This window comes from Cottoperca gobio, chromosome 19, assembly GCF_900634415.1.
Source record: "Cottoperca gobio chromosome 19, fCotGob3.1, whole genome shotgun sequence".
In the NCBI taxonomy this organism is placed as follows: Eukaryota; Metazoa; Chordata; class Actinopteri; order Perciformes; family Bovichtidae; genus Cottoperca; species Cottoperca gobio.
This window is the reverse complement of record NC_041373.1, coordinates 4,277,238-4,291,299: the sequence shown is the minus strand read 5'-3', so window position 1 is coordinate 4,291,299 and position 14,062 is coordinate 4,277,238.

The following is a 14,062-nucleotide window of genomic DNA, read 5'->3' as shown; positions in this document are numbered from 1 at the left end:
AGATATGGGCAGAAATAAACAAACGTGATGGTACACTCCAAAGAACGGGCTATGACAGCCAGGAGAGACCGGAGGAAGAAATAACAAACAAGCAAAGACCAGAGAGCGGAGAGGCGACAAAACACAATACTGATGATGAAGAAGAACAGTCAATAACATTCTTATCCCAAAAAGAGGAAGAACAGGCACAAGCTAGACGAAACTCAAGGACTTCTGAGAGCAATTACAGTATCACATCCCAAGAAGAAATAAGAGACTTCAAGACATACTTTGTGGAGGGAAAACTGAAAATGAAAGAACAGCCAATTGGGATGAGAACCAGACATAAGATAAAAGAACAAAAAGCAGTACAACAGATACCACTGATGGCAACCGCAGGAGGGAACACAGTATACCACGCATGGAGTCATCGTGATTTGGAGAGTTTGGCGTCCAAACTGCCTCCCCTCACATCGGGAGGACAGAAATAGATTGATGAATTTGAAAAACACACAGCAGGAGACCGAGTGTGTGTGGGAGACTTGAGGACTCTCATCGGCAGACTGAAAGGAAAAAAGAGGATACTAGACATGGATATCACCGCTGGATGCATTGTGGAGGATGATGAGAAATCCTTCAATCAGTACATGAATAGTTACTGGAATGCCCTGAGAGAGGCTTTTCCCACCACCCGCAACATAAGAGCAGTGACAGGCCTAAAGAAAGGAAATGACGAAGAAATGCATGCTTTCCTGAAAAGAAGTGAAGCCGTCTGGATAGACAGCACTGGACATGACTCCTCTGCATCAGCTGCCATGTTGTGGAGAATTGCAGTGATAAAGGCTCTGTCTCCTCATGTTCAAAACTGTCTGAGGAGTGTGGTGGGACTAGACACAATGCCTGATGCACTTTGAAGAGAGCACCTTGTGCATCATGAAGAGCAGCACAAGCAAACAGAAGTGCAGAAGGAAGAAGAACACTTGACAATAACCAGAAGATTGGCAAATTCACTAATGGCTAAGAAAGACACAGAGGCTACAAGAAATAAGAGAGATAAGAAACAGATGTTAATGGGACAGTATGATGATGAAGAATCCCCAGAAGCAACAAGACAGACACAAAGACAGCAACAAATTCCTCAGAATGGACCTCCATGGCAAGTGTCAAACAGAGGAGCATGGAGAGGGGGAAATAACTGCTACAGAAATGATGAAAGAGCCCCACAACAGGGATGCTTTAATTGTGGAAGTACATCTCACTGGGTCAAATATTGCTACCAGTACGAGCAACAAGGAGAGGGAAACTCCAACCAAGGAAGAGGAGGATACTCTAACAATAGAAGAGGAGGATATTCCAACTATTGAAGAGGAAGAAGAGGACAGCAAGGTTTTGCAGGAAGAAGAGGACAGCAAGGTTTTGGAAGAGGAAGAGGAAGAAACCTTCCCAACACTCACCAAATGCCTCTCTCTGCATAGGAACCTTCCCAGAACTCAGAGGGCTCCTCCCAATGAGGGTGCCCAGAGGATCCAACTGCAGGTGAGGCTATTCCAGCTCAGAATGAACCAATACGTAAATGTACGATAGAAGGAGAAAAAATGGAATTGATGGTGGATACAGGAGCAACAGCGTCCTGTATAACTTCCTTGAAAGGAAAAGCACCACCTCTCTCCACAAAGACCCCTCGGACAGTTGGATACTTGGAAAGAACAGAAGAACAAAAGTATACCATGCCATTGGTCACTGAAGTTGGTAAACAATCCCTGCTACACACCTTCCTCTTCTCCCCTAAATGTCCTGTAAACCTGATGGGTAGAGACCTGCTGATCAAAACTGGAGCATGAATTCTATGTTCCAGTGATGGACTGACTATACAGTTTCCAGGACAAATACCCTTACATGGACAGTATCAAACAGATCAAAGAATCTTGGTCATGGCTGCCAGACCTACCCAAGATATTGAAGAAACCACTACAACAGTGTATTGGAGCCGCCTGTTGACTGAAGATCAAGACACTCCAGGAGTTCAAAAGACCTACATGGAATGGAAACCTTGGATCAACACATTAGCTCCATATGGACCTCCACTTGATCCACTTCACTGCACCTACCTACGTCAATCAGACGAGGAGTATCAACAAGCCTGGGAGGAAGAAAATAACAGGAAAACGGAGCAGATAGAAGTCAAAGACATCTACGTAGGACCTCAAGGTGTGGCTGCATTCTGTGCTCTCACCAAAGAACAACAGCAATGGTATGCATTATCAGCTGAAGCAGTGCCACATGTCATACTGGCATTGGCAGTAGGATCTGAAGCAAGATCCCTAGGTCCCATGATCAAGAGAGCTCTGTCAATCAACTGGCTCCCAACCAATATTGCCTGTGTATGGAGAGCAGAAGATGAGAAAATGTGGAAAATCACTCACCGCAGTATGGATTTTGGCATCTTGGAAGAACAAGAACTGGAAAGAGACCATGGAAGAGAACACACCAACCATCCTGACACAGAAGAAACACTCAAAGCAATCCCTTCATATCTGTGGAGAACTGGAGACTATGATGTAGGGTTTGTGCCTCATCATGAGGTCTCAGTCTTCCTGAAAACAGAACAAACATCATGTTGGTTATCGCAATATAACCTTAAGAGAGAGCAGGTTGAAGGAATAGGAGCAACAATCACTGGACTCCTAGAAGCTGGAGTAATCAGACACTCAGACTCCACCTGGAAGACACCCATTTTGCCAGTCCCAAAAGCTGGCAACAAAGGATGGAGAATGGTTCATGATCTAAGAAAAATTAACCCATACAGTATATCTCAAAAGTGAGTACACCCTTTAGATTTTTGCAAATATTCTGTTATATCCTTTCAGGGGATAACATTATCCTACTGAAACTTTGATATAACTTAAAGTAGTCAGTGTGCTGCTTGAATAACAGTATAGATTTATTGTCCTTTGAAAATTACTCAGTACACAGCTGTTAATGTCTAAACAGCTGGCAACAAAAGTGAGTACACCCCATAGTGAACATGTCTAAATTGTGCCCAAAGTGTCAATATTTTGTGTGACCACCATTGTTATCTAGCACTGCTTTAACCCTCCTGGGCATGGAATTCATCAGAGCTGCACAGGTTGCTTCTGGAATCTTCTTCCACTCCTCCACGACGACATCACGGAGCGCACGGATGTTGGACACCTTGCACTCCTCCACCTTCCTCTTGAGGATGCCCCACATGTGCTCAATTGGGTTTAGGTCTGGAGACATACTTGGCCAGTCCATCACCTTAACCTTCAGCTTCTTCAGCAAGGCCGTTGTCATCTTGGAGGTGTGTTTAGGGTCATTATCATGTTGGAAAACTGCCCTACGGCCCAGTTTCCGAAGAGAGGGGATCATGCTCTGCTGCAGGATGTCACAGTATATATTGGAATTCATGTGTCCCTCAATGAAATGCAGCTCCCCAGTGCCGGCAGCACTCATGCAGCCCCAGACCATGATGCTGCCACCACCATGCTTGACTGTAGGCAAAACACATTTGTCTTGGTACTCCTCACCAGGGTGCCGCCACACACGCCGGACACCATCTGACCCAAACAGGTTTATTTTGGTCTCATCAGACCACAGGACATGGTTCCAGTAACTCATGTTCTTGGATTCATTGTCTTCAGCAAACTGTTTGCGGGCTTTCTTATGCATCGGTTTCAGAAGGGGCTTCTGTCTGGGGCGACCGCCATACAAACCGATTTGATGCAGTGTGCGGCGTATGGTCTGGGCACTGACAGGCTGACATCTCACTTCTGCAACCTCTGCAGCAATGCTGGAAGCACTCGCACGTCTATTTTTGGAAACCAACCTCTGGATATGACGCTGAGCACGTGGACTCAACTTCTTTGGTCGACCCTGGCGAGGCCTGTTCCGAGTGGAACCTGTCCTGGAAAACCGCTGTATGATCTTAGCCACTGTGCTGCAACTCATTTTCATGGTGTTGGCAATCTTCTTATAGCCAAGGCCATCTTTGTGAAGCGCAATAATCCTTTTTTTCAGCCGCTCAGAGAGTTCCTTGCCATGAGGTGCCATGTTGTCCAGCATTCAGAGAGAATTGTGCCCAAAACACCAAATTTAACAGCCCTGCTTATCATTTACACCTGAATCCTTGTAACACTAACGAGTCACATGACACCAGGGCGGGAAAACAACATCATTGGGCACAATTAGGACATGTTCACTATGGGGTGTACTCACTTTTGTTGCCAGCTGTTTAGACATTAACAGCTGTGTACTGAGTAATTTTCAAAGGACAATAAATCTATACTGTTATTCAAGCAGCACACTGACTACTTTAAGTTATATCAAAGTTTCAGTAGGATAATGTTATCCCCTGAAAGGATATAACAGAATATTTGCAAAAATCTAAAGGGTGTACTCACTTTTGAGATATACTGTATATGGCGCTTCAAAACTTGAATCCTGAACACAAATACTTCACAGTCATAGACTTGGCTAACGCGTTCTTCTGTCTACCATTGGATCCGGAAGTACAAGACATATTCTCATTCACATATAAAGGACAGAAATACACCTACAACAGAATGCCACAAGGATACAAAGACAGCCCAGGACTGTTCTATCAAGCTCTGAAAAAGGACTTAAGCAGCTTACGACTACCACCAGGAGTAACTCTGATCCAGTACGTTGACGACTTGCTGCTCGCTGGTCCTTCTGCTGAGTCATGCCTGGAAGCCACAGCAAATCTCCTCACATTACTTGCAAGAGCAGGATACAAAGTTCAGAAAGAAAAAACTCAAGTAGCAAGAAGATCAGTCACTTTCTTGGGAAGACTCATTTCTGCAAACAGCCTGACTTTAAGAAATGCACAAAGGACCTCAATCCTATCACATGGAAAGCCTAAGGCAGTACAACACATGCTGGCATTCCTTGGACTGACAGGTTACAGTAGGACTCATTATTATGGAAATCTGACTCAACCACTAAGAGACATGCTTTCAGAAGCAGGAAACAGAAACCTCACTGCTAAACTCATCTGGACTACAGAAGGCGAGGAAGCTTTCACCAAGACTAAACAAGCCTTGGGACAAGCTGCACATCTATGCTCCCCAGACTACAATGCTGATTTTCATTTGTATGTTTCTGAAACAGGAGGGATGGTAAATGGAGTCCTGTTTCAGAAAAAAAGGAGAGAAAGACATGTACTAATATACCACAGCTCAAAATTGGACAATGTTTAACAAGGACAAACAGGTTGTGCAAGACACCTAGCTGCTCTAGCAAAGACAATTAAAAAGACTGCACATGTGGTGATGTGCCACCCTCTCAAAGTAAACACTACACATGGTGTAGTGGCTTTTCTAAACTTACAAGCTTTCACTTTTTCACCAGTTAGAGAAGTAAAGATAGAAGAAACACTAACTAAACCACACATCACATATGTGGCAGGGACAATCAACATGGCAACAGGACTGAATTCAGAAAGCCATGACCCACATGACTGTGCATTTGTCTCACAACAAGATCTTAAAATTAGATCAGATTTGGAAACAGAACCATTGAATAATCCAGATAATATTATATAGTGATGGCTGCTGCTACAAAGGAGATGAAGGAAATGTATCTTCCTATGCTGTGGTGCAACAAAGTGGAAAAAACACACTAACTTTGGAAGCACACATTATTCCACAGCCAGCCTCTGCACAGCTTGCATAAATAGTTGCGTTAACACAAGCATTGAAACATGGAGAAGGCCAGAGAGTAAATGTACACACAGACTCTGCTTATGCACTTGGCGCTGTCCACATTGACGGTCCCCAGTGGACAGTGGCGGGCCGTGCATTTCACACCTAGGCCTTCAGTGATGTCATACACAGTCCTATCTGAATTATTCCACCTCTTAATACCATCATTATGACGCTATGGCTCTAGAAACTATACATTTAGACAGAAACGCAGTATAACCGGGCGTTGCATCACCTTAACATAGTCAAGTACAACAGAGTTAAATTAATATTTCCATTCCCAGCAGTACAATTTGCAGTGCCTCTCAGAGGCTGTGAGCCAGGGGTACCGCTCGTAGGTAGTGATTTGAAAGTGACGGACAAACCCTTTTCTCGGCTGTGATAGGCTCGCTAGCGTCGGGGTTGGCCGTTCTCTTTTCACGATGTCTAGCTTTCCTTCCAAGTTTGTCTTGAAAATGGCGTTGTAATTATATCTGTGACCAAATCGATCTCTTCTCCTCCTTCAGCCATTGTGGGTTGAAAAAACAGCTTGTAGAAATATACACAAACTAGCTTGTTCAAGTTCAGTTTGCTAGCTCTGCATAGCTCTGCCTCTCAATAGTGCGTATCCAATCAAAAGACGTGCACGTGATGACGTTATCTATTGATACGCCTGCTAGTTGGCCCCGGTGTCGCCAACTAGAAATCTGATTGGTTAACGCCACAGTTTTGTTTCCATTCACTTTAAGCGACAGGCGCCCGCACTGTTGATTCTGATGGCCTAAGGGCAGATTTCTTGGACCCTGGCAACACATTATGGCTGAAATATGATTGGATAAAAGCTCTAAAATAAAGGCCAGCCCTCCAAATCTCGATCTGAGGCTGGAAGCAGTGCAACCAAGAGGAAAGCTATGAAATGAAGAGAATAGACTATGGGGAATAATTGAATACATATTTGTAGAAAAAATATATCAAAATTAAATTTATATTCTGATGATGTTTAGGCCACCAGAGAAGGCCTTGCTAGCCCTGACGGCCCACCACTGCCAGTGGATGAGAAGAGGTTTCCTGACTTCATCCAAAAATCCTGTCAAACATGCTGAAGCATTAAAAGCCCTACTGAAAGCGGCACTGCTGCCATCACACGTTGCTGTAATGAAATGCAAAGGCCATCAAAAAACTGATACAGCAGTGACAAAAGGAAATGATGCAGCAGACAAGGCAGCTAAGGTAGCAGGTGGCTACACACAGAAAATTATTTGTTTGAACAGTGAAAATCAAGAGCAACTCACATTGGAGAGCATCAAAGAAATGCAAGCACAAGCAGGAGTCTATGAGCATAATCAATGGGCTCATAAGGGAGCCACCAAGACTGAAGGAATCTGGAGAGCTCATGATGGCATGATGACTTGTGGCACCAGCTAAACTATGCCAGATTGTTGATAAAACAAGTCCATGGCCCCACACATGTTGGAAAATTAAGAACAACAAGAGACATAAAGGTAGAATGGTGGCACCCATTTATGAAGGAGATGGTTGAAAACTTTGTAACAGAATGTGATAATTGTTGTAAGTTTAACAATAAAAGAACATACAGGTGGCCAATGGGTCGTTTTCCAGTTCCAGACGCACCATTCAAAGAGATATGTATTGACTATACAGACATGGGAGCCGAGAATGTTGTAAGAGGGTACAGATATGTCTTGGTAATGGTCGATTGTTTCACTAAGTGGATTGAAGCCATTCCCTGCAAAAAAGAAGATGCCAATTCTGTAATCAAATGGTTAAAGAATGAACTCATACCAAGGTATGGAGTTCCACGTTGCATACGATCAGATAATTGGACACACTTCACTAGCCATAAGCTTGAAGAAGTAGAAAAACACTTTGGCATAACACACAAATTTGTGTCAGTATATCATCCGGCATCACAGGGTTTGGTAGAATGTGCACATCAAACACTCAAAAGAAAAATTGCTAAAGCATGTTATGGTAACAAGTTAAAGTGGGTAGATACCCTACCTTTGGCACTCATGTCAATGAGATCCTCACAAAGCAGTCAAACACATTTGTCTCCACATGAATTGTTAACCGGTAGACCAATGCCTGGCCCTCCAAGAGAAGGAGGGCATGGTCCTGTATTAGATCTATGGCATATTGAGGCAGATGAATATGTCAAGACTTTGGCTAAAATCATTCGAGTTTTGTCTACACAGGTGGAAGCAGCAGCAGAGATACCTGACGAACCACCAGAGACTCCTGTTGGACCAGGTGATTGGGAAAGGGTCAAGGTCCACAAAAGTGGTCTGAACCTAGGTGGACTGGACCGTGGGAGGTGACAGAACGCACTTCATACGCGCTCCGGGTAAAAGGTAAAACGGGAGCTAATTGGCACCACCTCACACATTGTGTACCCACACCGATGCCTTCTCGCTCATTAGCAGAAGTTAGACAAGATTTGAACCTGCTGGAACAAAATGGTAATGACTAATTAGACTTATCAGAGGATAAATTGTCCTTAGATTACACACATTTTACACCTGTCATAATTACTTGCATGTTCGTCTAAGTAAGCAGATAAAACCAGTTAGAACCAAAAGTAGACAAGAAAATGAAAAAGAATATTTCTCTGTGGGGAAACACTTCGGTTTTAAGCTGGGTTAGCACTGCTTGCTATTCTTGTAGTACTCCCCTTGACATGGTGGGAGTTTGGGCTGCATGAATTAAGCAATTTGATTTGATTCATCTTTTGGTTAAAGGTAATAGAGCCAGGAACAAACACTCCTGAGAAAAAATCCCATAAAGTGCATGCTGACTTAGCCAAAATAAGTATGCAAGCGACTTATCTGAATATCACCAGTCTTAAAGAAACAATGGCAGTGGAGACAGGATATCAAGAGAGAAATGTGTGGTTGGATTGGGTGAGATACTCGGTTGAACAAACTCATCAGTCAAACTGTGTTGCATGCGCCACTGCTAGACCTAAATGAGCAACTATGCCATTCCCATTAAATCTGAATAATGACCTAACAGGTCTCCAGTGTATGATCGCATTGTACACTAATCCCAAAGGCTGCACATCATTAGCTTTGTTGTATCCCGTGACCAGAAACAACGTTAATACACCTCCATTCAGGGCCTATGAGGGCGCTTATGAGTGTATCAGTAAAACCAGTGGTACAGGCACTGAGGTAGGACATTTGAAATGGTGTAACTCTACCATAGAGGTTACCTCAGGAGGGATGGTTTTTGTAACAAGTGTAGCACTCATGATATTTGCCAGAGCTGACGTATGGTGGTACTGTGGTACAGAAACCCTGTATCCATCCCTACCGTTAGACTGGGTAGGTACCTGTGCATTGGTACAGTTGGTAATGCCTTTCTACATAATGCCATTTACTCCTGAAGAACTCACCAGTCTGTCTAATGGGGAAAGTCCCCAGAGTCGAGTCAAACGTTCTATTCCCGGTGGAAGTTTCAGCTCCACAATTTACATAGACTCCATAGGAGTACCATGAGGTGTGCCCAATAAATTCAAAGCTAGAAATCAAATAGCAGCAGGTTTTGAATCCATTTTCGTTCGAGTCACTGTTAACAAACATGTAGATTGGATTAATTACATTTATTACAACCAGCAGAGATTTGTAAACTACACTAGAGATGTAGTCACTGGACTGCATGAGCAATTAGAGAAAACTAGCCTGATGACACAACAGAACATTAGACATGCTGTTAGCTGAAAAAGGGGGTGTCTGTAAATTGTTTGGATCCATGTATTGTACATGCCTGTCAACCCTCCCGCTTTTCCCGGGATTATCCTGTATTTTTACTTCTATCCTGCTGTCCTCCCGTTTAAATATTTCCCGTAATTATCCTGTATTTTTAACCTTTCAAAGAAAAAGGCCTAATTTAAAAACGTGTACAGTGGCCTCCGATAGAGCAGATGGCAGTATTGTGTTTAACATGAGCTGAAAAACGTTATCTGCCAGTAAACACACAGAAGAAGAAAACAGGAAGAATAACACAGAAGAAGAAGAAGACGAAAGCATATGATGGAGACGCAGTTGTACCTGCCAAACAAGTTAAAACTTTATGCAAGTACCTGGCCAAATGGGAGGAGACCTTCCATTATTTAATAAAAAGCAGAGTCGGGCAAACTCATGCTTTTTGTAAAGTGTGCCATTCAGATGTTAGCATCGCACACGGTGGAATAGGCGATGTTCGCCAGAATGAAAAATTGTCCAAGCACAAGCACAAGCACGCCCAAGAGGCACATAACATACACTGTCAATGACTTCATGTGTGACAAGAACTGTTTCGGAGGCAGACCAAGTGAGCAAAGCTGAGGGAAAGATGTCAATGCTTTGCGCCAAAAATAATGTAGCCTTCAGCTTCTGCGATGATTTCAGTCGCAGTGTCGCGGACATGTTTCCCGACTCTGACATCGCAAGGAAGCCCTCGTCCGGGAAAACAAAAGCCACACAACTCATCAATCATCAAATAAATTGATGATATAAATAAAATACATACATTTTATAAACATGTCTGTACAAGTAATACATACATTAAATAAACATGTATTTCCTGAATGTATATACCCGTCCCTTATGTGTTTACATTTACATTACATGGGTAGGGTGGCTGAACGCTGTTAAAATATGGGCGGAGTCCGCCAAAATCTTTTCCCTTATTTTGAAATTCCAATGTTAACAGGTATGCAGTTGTATATCACTTAAAAAGTCCGGTGCAATCGTTCGGATTGATTATGCATATTTTATTATTTATAATATGTGTACTTATTTTGCAACTTAATCTGCTTTTGTTTAGTAGTGTATAGCTAAACTTGTTCTAACATTTTGTTTTGTTTTAGGGAGAAGGAGACGGAGGCAGAAGAGAGGAGAGGATGGAGAGCAAGGAGAGGATGGACATACTCTTCTCTCTGCTGGAGAAACTTGTTGACAAATGAAATGTAAATTAATTGAAATAAATAATATATATAATTATGAATATATTGTGCATTTAATTTACATGAACTATAAATTAAAAGTAATGAAAACTTAATTGATTTCAAGGTTCAAGAAGGATTTATTTTGTACATATGATTTATTAATTTAGAAAAGGGATTATTTAATTTAGAAAACTACCTATCAATGAATGGAAATTAATGATTGAACAAAGAAAATGATTGAATGATTATTAGAAACAAAAGTATTATAAACAAAAGTATTATAAAACAATATAACATTTATAGTATATAAAGATAAAGTTTGCTGCTGGACTTGGATGGGCTGCCAGGAGAAACCACGGGCTTTATTGTGTCTCCAGAGTGTGTATGAGATGCCCCTCCACCGTCTAAAATACATTATCGCCGGTGATAAAGCATATCTTCAATAATGATTGAAAATAAAATAATTATCTCTGGTTCCGTTCTCTGGGAAAACGTTAAAGTAAGCCGTCAACTGTGCTTGATAACTTCAGAGTTGCTAGGCGACGGGAGCGGCAAAATGTAGGGGTGTGAACAGCTGGTGATGTACCAGGAAGTCCCCCGTAGACCGGACTGTCTCATTTCGTAGACGGCTCGGTTAAGCCTTCGCGGCCTACGAAGATCCTGGCCTCTAAAGACCTCGAAGGCTACGTCCTGCGAAGGCTGCAGGCCCTGAATTGAGACACAGCCAGAGATTGCTCGAACTATCACCTCTAGACTGGACGGTCTGGCGCTAGTCAGTTAGCATGCTAATTTCAGTAGATATCTCTGCAACACAATATATATATATATATATATATATATATATATATATATATATATATATATATATATATATATATATATATATATGTATATATAATAGGTGAGGGGCCAGACTAAGAATGGTTCAAAAACGACTTCATGAAAGAAAGGGAAAGGAAAGGAGAGACCCTGCCCGGAGGAAGCCCGGGGCCCCCGTCTGGAGCCAGGCCCAGAGGGAGGACCCGACAGCGAGCGCCTAGTGGCCGGGTTTGCCACGGAGCCCGCCCGAAGAAGCTACGTGGTGCCTACCATCCATCCATCCTGTGGGCCCACCACTCATGGGAAAAACCGTTGGGGTCGGGTGCGCTGTCACACGGGTGGCAGTGATGGTCAGGGACCTCGACGGACCAGACCCGGGCAGCAGAGGCTGGCTCTGGGGACGTGGAACGTCACCTCTCTGTGGGGGAAGGAGCCGGAACTAGTGCGGGAGGTGGATCACTACCAGTTGGATCTGGTCGGGCTTACCTCCACGCACAGTCTTGGCTCTGGAACCGTACTCGTGGATAGGGGTTGGACTCTATTCTTCTCCGGAGTTGCCCAAGGTGTGAGGCGTCGGGCCGGGGTGGGGATACTCACTAGCCCCCGGCTGAGCGCCGCTACGTTGGAGTTTATCCGGGTGGACGAGAGGGTCGCCTCCCTACGCCTTCGGGTTATGGGGGGGAAAACTCTGACTGTTGTTTGTGCCTATGCCCCAAACCGCAGTTCTGAGTATTCGGCCTTCTTGGAGACCCTGAATGGAGCCTTGCAGGGGGCTCCAGTAGGGGACTCCGTAGTCTTGCTGGGAGACTTCAACGCACACATGGGAAACGATGGAGACACCTGGAGAGGCGTGATTGGGAGGAAGGGCCTCCCTGATCTAAACCCGAACGGTCGTTTGTTGTTGGACTTCTGTGCTAGTCATGGAATGGCCATAACACACACCATGTTCGAACATAAGGATGCTCATAAGTGCACGTGGTACCAGAGCACCCTAGGCCAAAGGTCAATGATCGATTTCGTAATCGTATCATCTGATCTGAGGCCGCATGTTTTGGACACTCGGGTGAAGAGAGGGGCGGAGCTGTCGACTGATCACCATCTGGTGGTGAGTTGGATCAAGGGGTGGGGGAAGACTCTGGACAGACCTGGTAAACCCAAACGGGTAGTGCGGGTGAACTGGGAACGTCTGGAGGAAGCCCCTGTCCTGGGGATCTTTAACTCACACCTCCGGCGGAGCTTTTCAGCCATCCCTGTGGAGGTTGGGGGCATTGAACCTGAGTGGGCGATGTTCAAAACCTCTATTGCTGAAGCTGCGGTGATGAGCTGTGGTCTCAAGGTCTTAGGTGCCTCAAGGGGCGGTAACCCTCGAACACCATGGTGGACCCCGGTGGTCAGGGAAGCCGTCCGACTGAAGAAGGAGTCCTTCCGGGTTATGTTATCCGGGAGGACTCTGGAAACAGTTGCAGGGTATTGAAGGACTAGAAGGGCAGCAGCTTCTGCCGTGTCAGAGGCAAAGCAGCGGGTGTGGGAGAAGTTTGGAGAAGCTATGGAAAAGGACTTTCGGTCGGCACCAAGGTGCTTCTGGAAAACCATCCGGCACCTCAGAAGGGGGAAGCGAGGAACCATCCAAGCTGTGTACAGCAAGGGTGGGACCCTGCTGACTTCAACTGAGAAGGTTATCGGCCGCTGGAAGGAGCACTTTGAGGAACTCCTGAATCCGACTAACCTCTATGGTTGAGGCAGAGCTGGAAGCTGATGGGGGATCATTGTCAATTTCCCTGATGGAAGTCAATGAGGTAGTCAAACAACTCCACAGTGGCAAAGCCGCAGGGGTTGATGAGATCCATCCAGAAATGCTGAAGGCTTTGGGTGTTGAGGGGCTGTCTTGGTTGACACGCCTCGTCAACATTGCGTGGAAGTCTGGGACAGTGCCTAGGGGTTGGCGGACCGGGGTGGTGGTTCCCCTATTTAAAAAGGGGGACCAGAGAGTGTGTGCCAACTACAGGGGTATCACACTTCTCAGCCTCCCTGGTGAAGTCTACTCCAAGGTACTGGAAAGGAGGGTTCGGCCGGTAGTCGAACCTCTGATTGAAGAGGAACAATGCAGATTCCGTCCTTGTCGTGGAACAACAGACCAACTCTTTACTCTTGCAAGGATCCTGGAGGGGGCCTGGGAGTACGCCCATCCGGTCTACATGTGTTTTGTAGATCTGGAGAAGGCGTATGACCGGGTCCCCCGGGTGATACTGTGGGAGGTGCTGCGGGAGTATGGGGTGAGGGGGTCACTTTTGAGGGCCATCCAATCCCTGTACGCCCAAAGCGAGAGTTGTGTCCGGATACTCGGCAGTAAGTCAGACTCGTTTCCCGTGAATGTTGGCCTCCGCCAGGGCTGCGCTTTATCACCAATCCTGTTCGTGATTTTCATGGATAGGATATCGAGGCGTAGTCGTGGAGGAGAGGGGTTGCAGTTCGGTGACCTGAGGATCTCATCGCTGCTCTTTGCAGATGATGTGGTCCTTATGGCATCATCGGTCTGTGACCTTCAACAGTCACTGGATCGGTTCGCAGCCGAGTGTGCAGCGGTTGGGATGAG